At 40.1% G+C, this 19,642-nt stretch overlaps 1 protein-coding gene across 10 annotated transcripts in view; it reads right to left on the minus strand.

Annotated features, from left to right (window-relative positions):
* Positions 1-17,953, minus strand: part of ptprsa (protein tyrosine phosphatase receptor type Sa) — a 513,824-nt gene extending 495,871 nt beyond the window's left edge. For 9 of the 10 annotated variants that reach the window (XM_060941290.1, XM_060941298.1, XM_060941295.1 and 6 more), the window contains exon 1: positions 17,699-17,953. The gene's annotated coding sequence lies outside the window, so the exon portion shown is untranslated. Of the gene's footprint in view, positions 1-17,089; positions 17,221-17,698 lie in introns of those variants that run through there. The other variant, XM_060941286.1, reaches the window with a different exon arrangement.
* Positions 17,954-19,642: the final 1,689 nt, after the last annotated feature.

Below are 19,642 nucleotides of genomic sequence, written 5' to 3' on the forward strand. Positions count from 1 at the left end.
ACACTGTCTACATCCCCCCCCCCAAAAAAAAAAAAAAAAAAACCACGTCTGTATCATTCAATATCTTCAACAGCTTTACAGAGAATTTCACACCCACTGGTGATTATAATTAATATTAAGTGAAAACGGATAGCATGGTCTATGAAAAGAGATCCTTGGAGCTCAGTGATAAGGGAGGAACACACACTGACAACACAGTTAAAGCAAAAGCAGAGCTTTTATCCAACCTGCCTGCTTTGATCCTTAACCACGCGCGTCAGAGAGAAAGATTACGGATGGAAAGGTAGGAAGACAGGAGGTCTGGATTGCAGCGTGATACAATTCCAACCTCTCAAATCAATAAGAGATGAAGTGGGCCATCCCCCTAGTCCATCACCCTGTCACCATCGCTTACTTCTGGTTCTCACCAGGTTTCTATCTTGCCCCAATACACTTACCCAAACCTCCTCATATGACAGAAAGAATTAGTTGAACTAGCCAAATTGCTACCTTCCATGGTTATAAAGTGATATGCATAAAAGGCCCATGGGACCATATTCTGAATTTGTGGCTGCCTTGGTCAATATTCACATTGGGAAAATTAGATGCATTCAGAGATGGTTTTATGCAGCTGCTTAAAGTTGGGTTTTCAGTGTGCGATTACAGAGATCTTAGAAAAGTATTACTTTTCACACTGTACAAATAAAATCTTGGCCTTGTTCTATAACAGACTGTGGGATGACGTATTCTCCATGCCAGATTATATGATGAAGATCCTCTTACGCTAGACCTGAATAAAGAAAATTACTATGCTCTGTTGCGTTATCAATCAGCACTTCAATCTAAGATATAACAATGTAAGAAAAAGGTTTTGCACACCGTATCACAAATGTAATAAATATTGCACATTTAAATAATATTGGCTGGTGTTGAGTGGTATATTAGATCTATTCCATTCAGCTAGCATGATATTGACAGAGTCGAAGACAAGTTCAATATCATGCTAGCTGAATGGAATATATCTGATATACCATGAAAAAAGCCAGCCAAGATTATTATTATTATTATTATTATTATTATTATTATTATTATTATACATTCCTTTCGGGTGTTCAACGCATCTTTGTCTTTCAAAATTCTCTCAAAATCTTCCGTATTTAACAAAACAAACCTCGCAGCCACAAATTGCCACAGTTGCTCACTAGTGTGGACGTTTTATGTCTCCGACGTGTGATGTCTTGACAACCATGCAATATCGTAAACCATATTCAACGCTCATTCTCCATTGGGTAGAGTGAATTAATACATATAGGATAAGCGATATGCTAACAATATTGCAAGCTATCAAACCAAATGAATGAAACCTGCTAGAAGGGAAGAGAATATGTTTTTATTCCATAGAAAAAGTGTCCTGTATGTATAATAATATGCATTGGAGGAGGTCATGCATTCTTTATAGCTCCTCCCCATGGATCAGCAAACTGATGAAGACATTCAGGTTTGGTATCTCGTACTACCACTCAAAACTCTCAAGCCTTTTCTGACACATTGACTTGCTTCATCCTAACCTTCCTCCTGAGTCTCAAACCCCCCCCCCCCAAAAGTCATATCCTTCTCTCCTTATTCTGCATAATACATGAGGAAAGTGAAGATGAGTGATGAATCATTCATGCTCATTAGGTGAGTGAGTAAAGGCCCACTAGACGACAGCTCAATAAAAGGAGTGAACAAATTTCATCCTCCTGTGTCGCCCAAAAACCATGCCAGACTCCAACCGAGCTGTCGAGACGAGACGCGACCTTTGGAGTCATGACCCCAGGGGCTGTAGGGCACAACCCTACCCTGCAGCTTTTCTCTCATTTAAGTGTCTCGCCAAGAGACCTAAATGAAGCAGTGACCAGCAGGAGATTATGCCTTGTCTTTCTCCCTCTCTGTGTTCTGTTCGTTATGACCTTTACAAACAGTTACAAGCACATATAAGTGAGAACAGGGAGGAGAGTGTAAGAGAGGCACGGAACCAAAGCAGGAGCTTCTTGCTGTGCAGGGATATTATGACCTCTCAACATCATTTCAGAGTTTGTTTTCTGCTTCTTCTTCTTCTTCTTCTTCTTCTTCTTCTATGACCACTCAAGGGAGCACAAATGATAGCTTGATTAGCTTGACTACCAAAATCTACATTGTGCTGCTCATGTTCTTGCTAAAAAGTGGTAGCTAACAGAATATAATAACATATGTTGGTTATGCTAATGAGTATATTTAACTGACTAATGAGCATTATTTATTGATGATAGGATTATTGTTATTATTCTCTTCTAAAAGAGTTTTTAATGTAACACATTCTGTTGGCACCATCAACAGAAAGACAATAGGTCTATGGCAAATGCTTTGGCTGTAAGCTGCACTCACATGTTTAAAGCAAATACGCAGAACCATGGCCTCACTTTATGTTTATAAATGCCTTGAGACCTCAAGAATGGCATAGGAATAGTTTTAAGCATTAATCAGTCCCCCCAGGATTTCGCGGGCCTTTTTTGTGATTGTTGCGGGCTAAAATGTCTGATGTTGCGGGGGGGTTTCCAAAAAATTGCGATGAAAGTTGCGGTGTTTTTTAGGTTTTTGTTGCGATTACATTGCGGGAGGAAGTGAAAGTTGCGAGAAATTGTTGCGATTTTCTCTTTTTGTGATTAAAATTGAGTGATATGTTAAATATTAAGTTATTACTGAAAAACTATTGATTAAAAAACAAAGACACTGAGAAATGGTCCTATAAACAACTTTACCAATATAAAAGATTACCAGGACTACAAAAATGCAGAAAAATAGGCTTTACTTATCCAAATGCACCTGTTGGTTCAAAAGTTAAAGTGCATAGAACCTCACAGCACAACATGAAGTTACCTTAAAATATAATATAAATGCCTCATCTTTCATGTAAGAAAAAAAAACTATTAATACTAGTACTGTGTGCAGGCAGTCTCTCCTGAAGACTAAATTAAACAATAATTATAAACTAATAAAATAAATGGCTCAGGCTTCATAGAAGAAAAAAAAATTTTGAACAGAATCTCACAGTATGATGCTGAATGCATTAAACAATGGAAAATAAAATACCATTTTGGCAAAAATGTTGGCATCCATTAATTTCTTGTATTAAGTAAAAAAATAATGTAAAGTGCACACAGTCCTTCACTGTAAACATAACACGCTTTCAGGAATTTAAGCCTACATAAACACTGACTCGCACATGCTGCTTCTCTTGAACGTATACACGGAAGTAAGGCGGAAGGTAGTTTGTCGACGTCACCTCAAGACGACGCCAACGATTGGTCAAATTTGCGGGAAAGTTGCGGTGATTGGATATAATTGCAACACCGCCCTGAATTCGTGGGGATTGGTTGAATTTGCGTTGAAGTTGCAAATCGCAACATCGCGAAATCCTGGAGGGTCTGATTAATAGAATGGCATAGGAATAGTTTTATACATCTAATATAGTCATTTTTATGATTAAAATGTTTCATATAGGTAGCGGTCTGAGTGAATGACCTTGACATCTGTGACGTCACGGCAGGAAGGCTCTCGGTCTCATCGCCATTTTCGCTATACTAAAACACAGAGCTGACTGCAACTTCGATCTTCCATTTTGAGTTAATTTATCGCCATGCCACGTAGATATGTTGCTGGTGGGTGCAGCAACACAACAGAAGGTGGATTTACATTGCATTCATGGCCCAAGAATGTTCAAACTGCAAGATTTGGACATGTTTTGCAAGAAATTCACGGGCACATTTTACTGATGACTCGTACGAGACCTCTGATCTGTTGAGGAGCATTGGCTATAAGCCCGTATTGAAAGAGGGTGCAGTACCAACAATTAAGCAAAAGAAAACTACAAGAAAAGGAAAGTAAGTTCAGTTGCACCAGTTCTCCTGGAGTGTGAGCCAAGCAGTAATGGTGGAGTACTCAGTATGGAGAAAATGGAGAATGAGTGGACAAGTTGTCAGCTTTCTCCACTGAATAGCCTTCTTTTTTCCGCTGGATATGCTTTTCCCCCCGCTGGATATGCTTGCCTCAGCAGCAATATCTCACCCTTACGTGGAAGAAGTGAATGAACGAAGAACTGAGCAAAGAACTGAAAGTCAAATTGTTTCAAAACAATCTGTCACAAGCTCAGCCTTCAAGAAGCGAGAACACAGACGGGTATGATGTGATTCTCATTTGGCTACATAACAACAACAACAACAACAACAACACTTGTTGTTTACCTGCATTTAGATTAATACATGTAACTTGTATTGTGTGTTTAAGTTACCGGTATAAGATTATTTAATTTGCTTCAGAATGTGATGGTCTCAGCTCATCTGATTATTTAATTAGCCTTTTACGTTTTATCAGTGAAAATGCATGCATGTACATGTATGTTGCATAAGTTATAACGCCTATCCTGTTTTAATGAGAGTCACATGAGACTGTCAGTTCAATTCCATCCAATTCTCTAGACGGCTTTGCTCTCTGGCTTTATTTCGTAAGGTGGGGGTCTCCATGGCCAACATGTTACTATCGGATTCACTTTCCGATGGTTCAAACTGATACGGTTCTACGTGTATAGCAGCAGCATGTACACACACTCCAATTTCAGGACTATCACAGTCAGATGTATTACTATCTGAGGAATCCGAAGAATTGCCAATAAATCTGAACGAAGAAGCCATTGCAACCACTCTCGCCTGCCGAGCCTGGCTTTGGTCTATAGCTGTCAAAGGCCTCGGCTTTAAAACCAGTTACCGACGTCACCCATTCAGGGCTGGCTGGCTCAGCGGGGCAGCTCGAATGCCAACTTTGCGATCGATTTTAAATCTCAAAAATATATATTTTTTATTCCCAATTATGCAGCATACAAGAGTCAAGGATGGAGATACTATCCACTCAGAAATGTATTTAAAAATAAAGGTTCTGCGTATTTCCTTGAAGTCCAGCTCGCATTTTTTTCTCTCCTGTGGACTGAAGTGTTGTTCATGTCATGCTAGTTACCAACGTCACCCATTCAGGGCTGGCTGGCTCAGCGGGGCAGCTCGAATGCCAACTTTGCGATCGATTTTAACTCTCAAAAATATATTTTTTTATTCCCAATTATGCAGCATACAAGAATCAAGGATGGAGATACTATCCACTCAGAAATGTATTTAAAAATAAAGGTTCTGCGTATTTCCTTGAAGTCCAGCTCGCATTTTTTTCTCTCCTGTGGGCTGAAGTGTTGTTCATGTCATGCTAGCAGGACAAGAGTGTGTCACATTTGTGACACACCCTTGCTGAATGTTATTTTGCTTGGTTTTGCTGTAAGTGTTTTCACATACCTGATTCAGGTCATGTTTTCGTTGCGCTCTAATTAACCCGGTGAGTAAACACCATTCGACTGTCAACCAGGGTTTTTCATGCACTATACTTACAGCATCGAATTCCGTGAAGCACATTAAGTTTAAACCTAGCTATGAAAAGAGTTATTAAACCTACTTGAATAACACTATATAATAAAACTATGAAATATATAAACTTATTTCTAGTCTAATCATTCTATGAACATTTATTACAGTTTTTATGGTATGTGTGCTGCTACAGTAATTGCTCTAAGATTATGGAAATAATATATGATTAATTGGCTTTAATGTAGCAGCAGGTATCAGGATTAAACATATCCAACCAGATATTATACACAGTGGGGTCTAAAATTCTGTGACCACATTGAAAATCTAGGATTTTTTTTTCAAACTGGAAATTTGTGCTATTGAGTTTAACAAAAATCGGTAGGTTTTACACAAACTTGTGCAGTCCATGCCAGCTCGAGTTTCAGTAAAACAAACAGGCGATGTACCAAATACTAAGAAATTCTGAAATTTCTACTTTTTAAATTCTCATTTTCATTCAAGTTGATGCGGATATTATAATTCTTAATGTAAAAAACTATAGAAGCACTATAGAAGCATTTCACTAGCGGTCACAGAGATCAGATCAGGATGAACTACAGCAAGATTAACGAGACAAAAACAAACAAGACTGCATTAGTCTCATCTCATCTCATTATCTTTAGCCGCTTTATCCTGTTCTACAGGGTCGCAGGCAAGCTGGAGCCTATCCCAGCTGACTACGGGCGAGAGGCGGGGTACACCCTGGACAAGTCACCAGGTCATCACAGGGCTGACACATAGACAACCATTCACACTCACATTCACACCTACGGTCAATTTAGAGTCACCAGTTAACCTAACCTGCATGTCTTTAGACTGTGGGGGAAACCGGAGCACCCGGAGGAAACCCACGCGGACACGAGGAGAACATGCAAACTCCGCACAGAAAGGCCCTCGCCGGCCACGGGGCTCGAACCCAGACCTTCTTGCTGTGAGGTGACAGCGCTAACCACTACACCACCGTGCCACCGACTGCATTAGTATACTCAGAAAATAAAGTATACTACTTTATTTATTGTGCCTTTAGGGGTACACTGGCTTGTCACTGACGCAGTACCCTCTAAGGTACTTATTTGTACCCTTTCTTTACTGCTTAGGAACATATATGCACATTTTTGGCCTTAAAAAGGTACACATTGTTACCTTGAGGTCCAATAATGAGCCCAAGGGGGTATATTAGGGTAGATTGTACTTCAGGGGACAGAAATGGACTCCTACTGTACCCCTGTTTCTGACAGTGTAGGTGGTGCTCAAGTGCAGTTTTAGAGTAGTACAAAGGTTATGCAAAATAAAAAAAAAAAAAAAAAACCTGTATGCTTTATTCCAGAGCTAATTGTAGACTAGACATTGCAGTAGAAAGCTATTCATAACTCAACGACTCAAAGCACACATTAAAAAGCTAACATTCCCTTATATATTGCTACAACATTCGGTTACATAGGTGTGTGCTTGCTATGTAAACACACATCACCCTTTTTGAGTTGATGAATGAATGAATACAGTTGGTACACAATGAATACAGTTAAGTTATGCATTATGAGACTCAGCATCTTCTCACTCTTGAAATTAAAGTTAATTTTCACAGACTTTTGTTGTTTTTCTCTCTACTCATTGGCTGTATCTCCAGCCCTGTTTACTCCCCTGAGGCGTTCTTCATGTACTGAGAGTAGTGAAGGGTTGTTCAGCCAATCAGGATAAAGAAAGTCTCCACTATTATACTGTAAGAGTAAAACGGATTTAGGACTAAGTGACCACAAAAGAAGCTGGTAAGTTGTTTTGTATTTTTATTTTTCAGACATGGTTATATCGGACGACAGTGAGCTATTCGTGTGATCCTCTGGTCTGGGTTTTGGCTGATGTTAACACTGACTTTTGCCAAACTTTTTTTTTTGATAGACTAGAGAACAAAATACATAGACTGTTTTGAAAATCTTACATTATGTAGCTTTAATTATATATAATTATATATTTATATTATATCTTGTGTTTCTGTCAGTTCCTTATTTGGCCTGGGCTGTAATCTTTCATTAATTTACGAATTCTGTTTTGTCATGCTTCAGTATTTTGTTTGTATCTGCCTGTTATCTGATTGTTAATTAAGTTTTTTTTCTTTAGTAATTTGCAGTTTTGTCAAGTAATGAGGGCTCTTGGTGGAAAAGCCTCAATAAATTATGCTGCAGCATGCATTCAAGCACCACTGGCACTCCTGCTGTACAGAAACTGTCTTCACATTGATTTGATAAATTATTTTGCCTCAAAGATTAATTTATATAACGCCTTTCTCACATCCAAGCTCGTTTTACAATTACAAAAAAACAACAACAACAACAAACAGAGAAAAAGATTTCCCCAAAAGCTGTCAGGATGTTTCTCCAGTGGCGTAGCTGCTCACAGCCCCACCAAAAAGTGCACATAGGTATGTCCCACACAACCTGCACAGCCGCAATAAGACTGAGCAACGACATTCAGAACACCACGCCACAGATCCATAAAATGAGCACAGAAACACTGTCACACAGAACAAAGCATTTTGACCTTGCAAGTACATCTGGCTGGTCCCCACAAGGAAAGCTGCTTTAGCAAACTGCTAAAGAGAGAATGTAGAAAGACAGAGAGAATGTAGAAAGACTGAAAGAAAATGGCGCAAATCTAAACTTCACATCCATTATCAAATCCATAAAGAGATGCTTTGTAATTATAATTATGAAATTCATAAAACAAGACAGTCTTTCTTCTCCAGCATCATCAGCAGGAATATGAACAATGCCCGTGTGCTATTTTCAACAGTAGAGAAGCTAACTAATCCCCCACCACAATTAGCACCTGAACTTCTCTCAGTTAATAAAGGCAATGAGTTTGCATCCTTTTTCAAAGGTAAAATTGATAAAATACGGCAGAATATTTCTCATAATATATCTCAGTTGCAAAAAATTGAAAAACTGCAATCACCAATGACACAGATAGATAACTTCAACACAATGTCAGAATTTTGTTTAATTGATTATGAGACTCTTGAAAAAACTGTACAAAATCTCAGTTCCTCAACATCTGAACTGGACATTCTGCCCACCAACTTTTTTAAGTCTGTTCTTCATCTTATAATTACAGATGTGCTTCAAATTATAAATACATCCCTGGAGACTGGCGTTGTTCCTGTGTCCCTAAAAAAAGCCATTGTAAAGCCCCTTCTTAAAAAAAATAATCTGGATCCTTCAGTGTTAAATAACTACAGGCCAATATCAAATTTACTATTCATCGGGAAAATCCTGGAAAAAATTGTCTTCAATCAATTAACTGCCTTCTTGATATCAAACAGCCGTTTTGATAATTTTCAGTCAGGATTTCGTGCCAATCATAGCACTGAAACAGCGCTGATTAAAGTTATAAATGACATACATCTTAATACTGATGCAGGCAAAACATCGGTCCTGGTATTACTGGACCTCAGTGCAGCTTTTGATACTGCTGATCACAACATACTGCTATATCGACTTGAACACTGGGTTGGATTGACTGGTAAAGTTATCAATTGGTTAAATTCATACTTAAAAGATAGAAGCTTCTTTGTTACCCTGGGAAATTGTTCCTCAACGTCAATGTCCTTGACCTGTGGTGTCCCCCAGGGGTCGATTCTTGGACCATTACTTTTCAAACTTTATATGCTCCCACTTGGGCAAATTATCAATAAAAATTCAATTTTGTATCACTGCTATGCAGATGACACCCAAATTTATTTTGCTCTATCACCTAATGATTATGCCCCCCTTGAATGTCTCTACCAGTGTATCGATCAAATCAATAGCTGGATGTCACAAAATTTTCTTCAGCTGAACACAGATAAAACAGAAGTAATTCTATTTGGAAAAAAGATGAAAGACTCAGGATTACCACTATTCTTGACACAAAAGGGATTAAAACTAAAGAAATGGTTAAAAATCTTGGTGTTTTCATTGACAGCGAGCTAAACTTTGGCAGTCACATGAAAGCAATCACTAAAACGGCATTTTATCACCTAAAAAACATTTCCAAACTAAGAGGACTTATGTCAAAAAATGATCTGGAAAAACTAATACATGCCTTCATCTCTAGTAGGGTTGATTACTGCAATGGCCTTTTCACAGGCCTGCCAAAAAAGACCATCAAACGACTTCAGCTGGTTCAAAATGCAGCGGCTAGGGTTCTCACACGAACAAAAAGAACAGAGCACATTACTCCAATTCTAAGGTCCCTTCACTGGCTTCCAGTAAGCTACAGAATTGACTTTAAAGTATTGCTGCTGGTGTACAAATCTCTAAATGGTACAGGGCCCAATTACCTCTCTGATATGTTGCAGCAGCCTAACCCAATCGGATCTACCAGATCAAAACAGAAAAATTTACTATTAAAACCAGTTGTTAAAACAAAGTATGGTGAAGCAGCTTTTAGCTACTATGCAGTGCAGCTATGGAACCAACTGCCAGAGGACATCAAAAATGCTCCTGCTGTTGGCAGCTTCAAATCTAGGTTAAAGACCAAGCTGTTTTCAGATGCTTTCTGTTAAATAATTAATATTGTCTTCTTTACATTTTTTATAATCTTTACTTTCTCTGCATGTTTTAAATTTACTTTAACTTTATTCTATTTTATTCTTTATTCTATTCTGCTGGGGTTTTTTTCATCCTATTTGAACTACTACTTCATTTTATTATTTTATTTTTACTATTGTTTAATTCTTATTATTTTCTTTTAATTCTTTTAATTAATTGTTTTAGAATATAAATAAAATTATTTTATGTAATTTTATTTCTCTATTGTTGACTGTTTTTGTTTTTACTTCTGTAAAGCACATTGAACTGCCATTGTGTATGAAATGTGCTATATAAATAAACTTGCCTTACCTTTAAGAAAAAAAAATGCTTTTATTAAAAAAAAAAAAAAAAAAACAGCCAAAAGGTTTCCTTTGGTTAAGGTTAAATTTAAATGCAGGAATAGCATTAAATTGCTGCTTACATAATTATATTGGTTCAAAGTCCTCACTAGGAAAGGAAGGAAAAAGTGTGAAAATAATATTTATGATATTGAATGTCAGCTTCATGTCGCTTTATCAACCAGCAAATTCAAGACAAATAATATATCTGAATATATTAAAGATACCAGTCAGCCATAACATGAAAACCACTGAGAGGTGAAGTAAATAACATTTATCTCATTTAAATGTCAAGGGATGGGATTTAGGCATCAAGAGAACAGTCAGTTCTTGAAGTTGATGTTGAAAGCAGGAAAAATGGGCAACTTTGACAAAGGGCCAAATTGTGATGGTTAGATGATTGGGTCTGAGCATCTCCAAAGCGGCAGGTCTTGTGGGGTGTTCCTGGTATGCAGTGGTTAGTTTGTACAAAAAGTGGTCCAAGGAAGGACAACCAGTGAACCGGCGACAGGGCCATGGGTGCCCAAAGTTCACTGATGCACATGGGGAACGAAGGCTAGTCCATCTGGTCCGATCCCACAGAAGAGCTACTGTAGCACAAATTGCTGAAAAAGTTAATGCTGGCAATGGTAGAAAGGTGTCAGAACACACAGTGCATCAGAGCTTGCTGCGTAGCTACAGACTGATCAGAGTGCCCATGGTGACCCCTGTTCACTGCGAAAAGTGCCTATAATGGGCACGTGAGCATCAGAACTGGTCCATGGAGCAATGGAAGAAGGTGTCCTGGCTTGATGAATTAGGTTTTCTTTTTCTTGTGCATCGCTTACCTTTGGAACAGATGGCATCAGGATGAATTATGGAAAGAATGCAAGCTGGTGAAGGCAGTGCGATGCTCTGGACAATGCTCTGCTGGGAAACCTTAGGTCCTGGCATTCGTGTGGATGTTACTTTGACACGTACCACCTACCTCAACATTGTTGCAGACCAATTACACCTCTTTATGGCAGTGGTATTCCCTAATGGCAGTAGCCTCTCTCAGCAGGATAATGCGCCCTGCCACACTGCAAAAATTGTTCAGGAATGGTTTAAGGAAGATGACAGATATTTCAAGGTGTTGACTTGGCCTCCAAATTCCCCAGATCTCCATCTGATCAAGCATCTGTGGGATGTGCTGGACAAACGAGTCAGATCTATGGAGGCCCCACCTCACAACTTACAGGACTTAAAGGATCTGCTGCTAACATCTTGGCCAGATACCACAGCACACCTTCAGAGGTCTGGTGGATTCCATGTCTCGATGGGTAAGAGCTGTTTTGGTGGCACAAGGAGAACCTACACAATATGAGGCAAGTGGTTTTAATGTTATGGTTGATCTGTGAATGTCATTTGTATTTCTGAATACATGTGTATAAAGCTGAATACATGCATAGCCAATGAATCAGAGGAACTGCTGACATGTCATTGTGGTAGCATTGATTAAGCAGTATAAACTGTTTTATTACTTCAAGACAATCATAACATTCTGCTTCATAATGATAATCTTTATTAAGATAATTGATCAGCCTCAAGAGTTGCTGGTTTGATCATTCCTGATGCAAAGCCCTGGTGGACTCTATTTCTGTTTTCCATCAGCCAGGGGGGTGAAAATAATATGCAATGATGATAACATGCAAAGGCTGTAGTGAAAACACAATTCCCTGGTCTGTGATGAAATTAAAATGCTTTGTGAAATGAACATGATGCAGAAAAGTAAATGAATTGAATCACGTCAGCCTGCAGTTCATTCATGAGGTCACAACATTGTGTGTGTGTGTGTGTGTGTGCGCACGTGTGTTTATGTTGGAATGTTTTTATAGCTTGATGGGGAACAAATGTCCCTGCATGGATGGGGAATATGACCTTGTGGGTACATGTGGCTTTTTTTTTAACTGAAGTGTGTATTTTAAATACTATACTACTACTAATAATAATAATAAATAGTGGGGCGGCACGGTGGTGTAGTGGTTAGCGCTGTCACCTCACAGCAAGAAGGTCTGGGTTCGAGCCCAGTGGCTGTCGAGGGCCTTTCTGTGTGGAGTTTGCATGTTCTCCCTATGTCTGTGTGGGTTTCCTCTGGGTGCTCTGGTTTCCCCTACAGTCCAAAGACATGCAGGTTAGGTTAATTGGTGGCTCTAAATTGACCGTAGGTGTGAATGTGAGTGTGAATGATTGTCTGTGTCTCTGTGTCAGCCCTGTGATGACCTGGCGACTTGTCCAGGGTGTACCCCGCCTCTCGCCCGTAGTCAGCTGGGATAGGCTCCAGCTTGCCTGCGACCCTGTAGAACAGGATAAGCGGCTACAGATAATGGATGGATCATGGATGGATAATACATAGTCAGAATATTTGCTGTTGGCTACTGAGGTTAAAGGATAAGGCAACTTTTGTACAGTGTGTGTAATAGGAGAAAAACATACGGTATACGTAATCAATTCCATTAATTATTTCCATTATATATCGAACATGAAAAAATATTTTTAACTTTGAAATCATGAATTGACACAGAGGAGCCGAAGTTGGAGGAGTCAGCCATTTTGAGATTGTGGGCAACTATAAACCAATCAGAATATTTTGTTAATGCGCCTCCCTCTGATCTGTGATGTCACTGGGCCCATGAAAACAGTGTTTACAGACAGATCACTGTGATGACAGTAAGGAGTCCCGGTGGGTGGTTTGTATTCGATTCGTTTATATCCTGACCTTGTCAGCTGTCAGATTTATGTTCATGGACCCGGTAAGCTAGTAAATAATATTTATTTATTTTTTTCTTTACCAAATTCTAACAGAAAACGAAAGCGCCCGAAAGGGAAAACCGAGCCGAGCCGCTTCGCACATGCGCAGTAGGCTTGGTAGGACAAATCCAAATAGGAGTCATTCAGGATTCAGCCATGTTTTTGCTCCGTGTTTTTACTCGACCAAAGTTATACAGTATTATAAGCTTTAAGTTGCATAAATAAAACCATTTGGTGAAACTTTGAAGAAGCGATTGTACTGGTTTTTTACCTTATTACCATGAAGCACTGAAGAGTTCTTTTCAGTGGTGGGCCGCATGACGTCACGCAGTAGATCAATATGGCGGAACGCATCTTCGCTGAGCTCAGCGCAAGCCCATATTATTAAAAGTTAAAAGATACTGTTATGCGGTCTGTTCTTTCTCTATAAATTCCATGATCGATTACTTTATATATTTATCTATCTATTTGTGGTGATTTTGTACAAAAGTTGCCTTATCCTTTAAGGTTAGTGTAGCATAACATTAATTAGCTAAATTAATAATTATGTGAATGGAAGGCCCTTGAAAGGATAGTAAGACAAACTTGTGTATAATGTGTTGAATGTTGATCTGTGAGATATAAAGGTCATCACAAACACGTGACTAATCCATACCCATTCAACCTGATGCTCCAACTATCTGAGATCAAACAATACTGCGCATGCGCCATCCTGACAGCAAAGAGGCCGTTTACTTGAATGGTTGTGACGCCAAATTTACATTCCATTCTCATGGCTATATCCCAAACCGCAGTCAACCGTATTTAACACGGTGCCAGAAATAGTTCTGTAGTGCGCATGCACAGCCATTTCACACACCAACAGTCACACTGGCCATATGGCTGTGTCTCAAACCAACAAACCGCATTGGGCAGGGAACTTCACTCCTTAGGAATAACCTACACACAGTAGGATATGCTGGAGTACGTTATTATAATATCCATCTGAAATATTACATAATACCTCTACAAAGTGTGAAACAAATACATAACACAAAGTTTACAGAAATAACCCACGGGGCCCGGGTGTAGCCTCTGTAACTGTAGGGTGTTATATCGCCCACTTCCTGCTGTTGATGTGGTCATTGTGCTGTTCACTCGGAAGAAGAATTCAGAAAACTGTTCATTTCTTTTCCTAGGGTGGTTGATAGTTTAATCTTAAACCTCATTCTAGTCATTTAGCTCTAATTTCTCCACAATTCACTTCACCGGCCATGAGAGAGAACCCGAGTTACCCGAAAGCATCCAGGCTACAGAACAGTTCAGGTTGCCAGATTGATGGGTTTCAGCTTTAATGGGTTATTTAATTCTCAGCTAATATACAGGACTAGTCAAAATTATGTTAACACTTAAAAGGTAGAAACCAACGGATCTGTAGTGGAAGTTCATCAATGGCGTACTGCTGCACAATCTGTAAGTAGACATATGACGTCACTGTCGGGGTGTCAAAAAAAAGTAGGGCCCAATTACGCCGGCAGCGGCCACGGCGTACCACACATTCAGGAGAAAAATAATCCATTGGTGTTCAAATAATTTGACTAACCCTGCATGCATGCATATATATATAATTATTATAAATTATAATTATAATTTATAAATATTTTATAAATATTTATAATTATAAAATTTATAAATATAATTATTATAAATTAACAAACTCCCAGGCCTCTGGTAGAGGACCCGAGCTTGAGGATGACATGGATACCACCCCCCCCGCTGGGGGTGAGAAGGAGATTTTTTTTTTATACACAGTGGTGCTTGAAAGTTTGGAATGCTCTTGGAGTGATCTTTGTTGGTCAACCACTCCTGGGGAGGGTAACAATGGTCTTAAATTTCCTCCATTTGTACACAATCTGTCTGACTGTGGATTGGTGGAGTCCAAACTCTTTAGAGATGGTTTTGTAACCTTTTCCAGCCTTTTCTGAGGTCCTCAGAAATCTCCTTTGTTCGTGCCATGATACACTTCCACAAACATGTGTTGTGAAGATCAGACTTTGATAGATCCCTGTTCTTTAAATAAAACAGGGTGCCCACTCACGCCTGATTGCCATCCCATTGATTGAAAACACCTGACTCTAATTTCACCTTCAAATTAACTGCTAATCCTAGAGGTTCACATACTTTTGCCACTCACACGTGTAATATTGGATCATTTTCCTCAGTAAATAAATGGCCAAGTATAATATTTTTGTCTGATTTGTTTAACTGGGTTCTCTTTATCTACTTTTAGGCCTTGTGTGAAAATCTGATGATGTTTTCGGTCATATTTATGCAGAAATATAGAAAATTCTAAAGGGTTCACAAACTTTCAAGCACCACTGTATGAGGTTAGCTAGCGGCACAGTGGTGTAGTGGTCAGCACTGTCGCCTCACAGCAAGAAGGATCTGGGTTCGAGCCCAGCGGCCGGTGAGGGCCTTTCTGTGTGGAGTTTGCACGTTCTCTCCGTGTCCGCGTGGGTTTCCTCCGGGTGCTCCGGTTTCCCCCACAGTCCAAAGACATGCAGGTTAGGTTAACTGGTGACTCTAAATTGACCGTAGGTGTGAATGTGAGTGTGAATGGTTGTCTGTGTCTATGTGTCGGCCCTGTGATGACCTGGCGACTTGTCCAGGGTGTACCCCGCCTTTCGCCCGTAGTCAGCTGGGATAGGCTCCAGCTTGCCTGCGACCGTGTAGAACAGGATAAAGCGGCTAGAGATAATGGATGGATGAGGTTGGCTATATCTAAAAAACAACCATACATTTAGCTACACATTGTGGTTTATAATGAATTATAATATAGGTTTTCATTTAGTCTCAGGTATCCATCATAATTAAAATTTAATTTTAAAATGTACATGTAGTTAAATTTCCTTGTGTATGACAGACAGAAATGTTGGTTGAATACAGGCTAATCGGATAAAAAGGGTTGCCAAATTTCACGTAGCCTCCAGACACAGTAGATGTTATTTAGTTATGACATAATTCATATCGTCTGAAGGATGATTTATCATTCAGTTTCGTGGTCATGGAGAAGCACATTATTTCCCCTATAACAAACACACTTCCCTCAGGAAAGGTTATTCATGAGGTGACTGATCGGTTCAAGTCGGAGGGGGAACATAAATATGCAGAACCTGGGTAAGTTGGATGGTCTTCAAACCGTGGCGGACTTGATAAAAGGGATACAATCTGGCAACCCGGTTGATGTATCAGCTTGAAACAGTGCGCTGAATCCTGCTGGCGGGCGCCAAGACCGCAATCAGGAGTTGGATGAATTTTGGAGAATAAAACAAAAATGTTTGCCAGTGATCATCATCAACAACAACAACACAACAGTCAACCTATATGGTGCAAATGAAGAATGTGATGTAATGAGGAATTTATGGGATTTCGAAGATAAACGCGCGCGCTCTGCGACCCAGCGCAAAGATAAAGCTGTAACTTTTATTTACGTCATTACAAATTTAAACGGAAATACTTCGTTCATACTGGATAAATAATACCACACCTTCTGAAATGCGCGATCGAAAGCGATAGGAACTTTAACGGGAATGATTTATGCCCAAAATTTGGCACACGCGCACATATAGCACACAAATAGAGCTATGATTTCAGTGCAGGATGCTGAGATGCATCAGGGATAATGCGCAAATCTCACAATAGCACATTTCCTGATGTGGTTTTAGTCTCCAGTCTTGGCTCTTGAAGCGTCCGGGATCCGCTGTACGTGATTGTGGACGTTCAGTGTGTGTGTGTGTGTGTGTGTGTGTGGGCTATAATCACACGTCCACCACTAGGACGAAGCAAAAGTCTTTAAATAATCTCCATCTAACATCAGATTTCCAAAGTTCCAAAGACGAAACTGACAGACTTTTTCGAGTCTCATTTGCTGACACGCAGGATCTGTCCAAGAAAAACAAATAAACACATAAATAAATAAATAAATAAACAAACAAACCTCACAGTGTTCGTGGTCGCCTTAACTCCGTGCCATGTTATACGGTGTAAATTCAGAGCTGTCAGTCAGAGAAGGTAAGAAGGTTGTGATTTCGAATCAACTTCATGGGAAAGTATAAAGCGCTTGGAAAGCGCACAGCCTGAGAGACACTGCTGAGATCCTTCAACGTCTGTTTCCTCCAGCTTCATATTCCAAAACACACACCAAATCAACACTGTATGCACTTTACACCATGTCGTATTTTCCTAGATGCCATGCAGGCTTGATTTTAATGACTTGAAACAGCCGACATCTATCGAGGAAAGGGTCTGAGACCGGGTCTGTGCGCATTTATCACAACATGAAAGAGCATCTTACACGCTGGACAGCACGTCGAGCACAGGATGCACGTGAAACACGCACATTATGGTGCACAGTAAAGGAAAGAAACTGATGAAAGCCAAAGCATCTGAGTCACAAACAAAGTCCTGACAGATCACAGAAAAATGAAGATGTTCTGCATGCACATTCAAATAACCCCTACATCTCTTTCAAAATCCAAGTGCACTCAATGCACTTCACTGCCCAGTTTTACTTATTTTACTCTCAGCATTCGTAACTTGTTCTTACCTTATTTATTTATTTATTTATTTAAATTTTACTCCTAAATGAAATGGCACCGCTCCTTTTCCTCGTGCACGCGCAAAACCCCCGTCACATCTTCAAATATAAATATATACTACTACTACTACGACTAATAATAATAATAATAATAATAATAATAATAATAATCCCGTATGGATGCGTTTCCGAGATCCGAGCGGTAAATACAGGTTTAAATCCCCCGGTAGCGTAGTCGCGCGACTTGGTGTGTGTGTGTGTGTGTGCGCGCGTATGCGCGTGAGTGTGCGCGTGCGAGCGTGTGTGTGCGCGTGCGTGCGTGCGTGTGCGCGCGCGCGCGAGTGTATGGCAGGACTGGCGCTCCTCCTAAAGCCGCCGGTGGGAAAGAGGAGGGTGATGTCATGCGCGCGCGCGCACACACGCACACACACGCGCACGCACCCCACCTCTCTCTCTCTCTCCTGTCCTTCTTCTGTTCCTCCCACGACCCCGCCCCTTTTTGGCGACGTGATGAAGTCATGGGCTGCATTCCCAAACCGTACTGTATTAAACAGTGTGTCAGTGCAGCCCATCACAGACCTTAAGGATCCTAAAAGTGGTATATGTTTAATACTGGTACAGTGGCATGACCAAGACGCAACAGCGCGTGCTCCCATGCATTCAGTCGAGTAATTAAACAGATTAAGAAATTTAGTCTTGCACCAGCTATACACAGCTTTGAAAACTTTCATTTCCATATGGTCAGACTCTGCATCATCACATTACAAATAATGAATTATTACACAGTCATCAGCTGGTGGCTTCATCCTCTGTACAAGTATATGATGGGACATATAATAATAATATGGTGGTGTAGTGGTTAGCGCTGTCGCCTCACAGCATGAAGGTCCTGGGTTCGAGCCCAGTGGCCGGCGAGGACCTTTCTGTGTGGAGTTTGCATGTTCTCCCCGTGTCTGCGTGGGTTTCCTCCCGGTGCTCCGGTTTCCCCCACAGTCCAAAGACATGCAGGTTAAGTGAATTGGTGGCTCTAAATTGACCGTAGGTGTGAATGTGAATGGTTGTTTGTCTCTGCAATAACCTGGCGACTTGTCCAGGGTGTACCCCGCCCATAGTCAGCTGGGATAGGCTCCAGCTTGCCTGCGACCCTGTAGGACAGGATAAGCGGCTACAGATAATGGATGGATGGATAATAATAATAATAATAATATGTAGCTCTATATAACTGTAGGTTTATATCTAACCATTAAGCAAAGAACCCCTTTAAAGTTTCTCTGAAATCAAAATGGGTGTTTCAGAGCTGTTTGTACTTGTCCCTTAGTGTTATGGAAAACAATACCATGGTATATTCATTCATTTTCTATAACGCTTATTGATTGTGGGTCGCACGTGAGCGTTAGCCAATCACATCTGACATTGGGCGAAAGGCGAAGTACACACTGGACAAGCTGTCAGTCTGTCACAGAGCTAACATAGAAAGACAGACAGCCATTCACAACTCTGGGCAAGTTAGAGTAGCCAGTTGACTAATCCATATGTCTTTGGGCTGTGGGAGGAAACCGGAACACCCCATGGGAACCCATGCGCAAGGAGAACATGCAAACTTTACATAGAAAGGCTGGCAGGTTTGAACCCAAAACCTGCTTGCTGTGAGGTGACAGTGCTAACCATTGCACCACTGTACCACTGCCACCCATACAATGGTATATCTTGCAGAAAAAAATATATATAGTTCATAATTTCTGGGAAAATTACTGAAATGTTTTGATGATTAATATTGTACTAGTCTTGTGTTCATCCAATTAACCAGTCTGTAGAATGTATATGTCCCACCCTCAGGGGCATGTCTCACTCTACAGTAGCAGCTCATTAGCTGCGTTTTTTGCTTTGCTTCTTCCTGCACACCATTCCCATTTCCAGCAATAACCTGACTGTGAATAAATGGCTGGAATTTAT

Source organism: Neoarius graeffei, chromosome 15 (assembly GCF_027579695.1).
Source record: "Neoarius graeffei isolate fNeoGra1 chromosome 15, fNeoGra1.pri, whole genome shotgun sequence".
NCBI classification, from domain to species: Eukaryota; Metazoa; Chordata; class Actinopteri; order Siluriformes; family Ariidae; genus Neoarius; species Neoarius graeffei.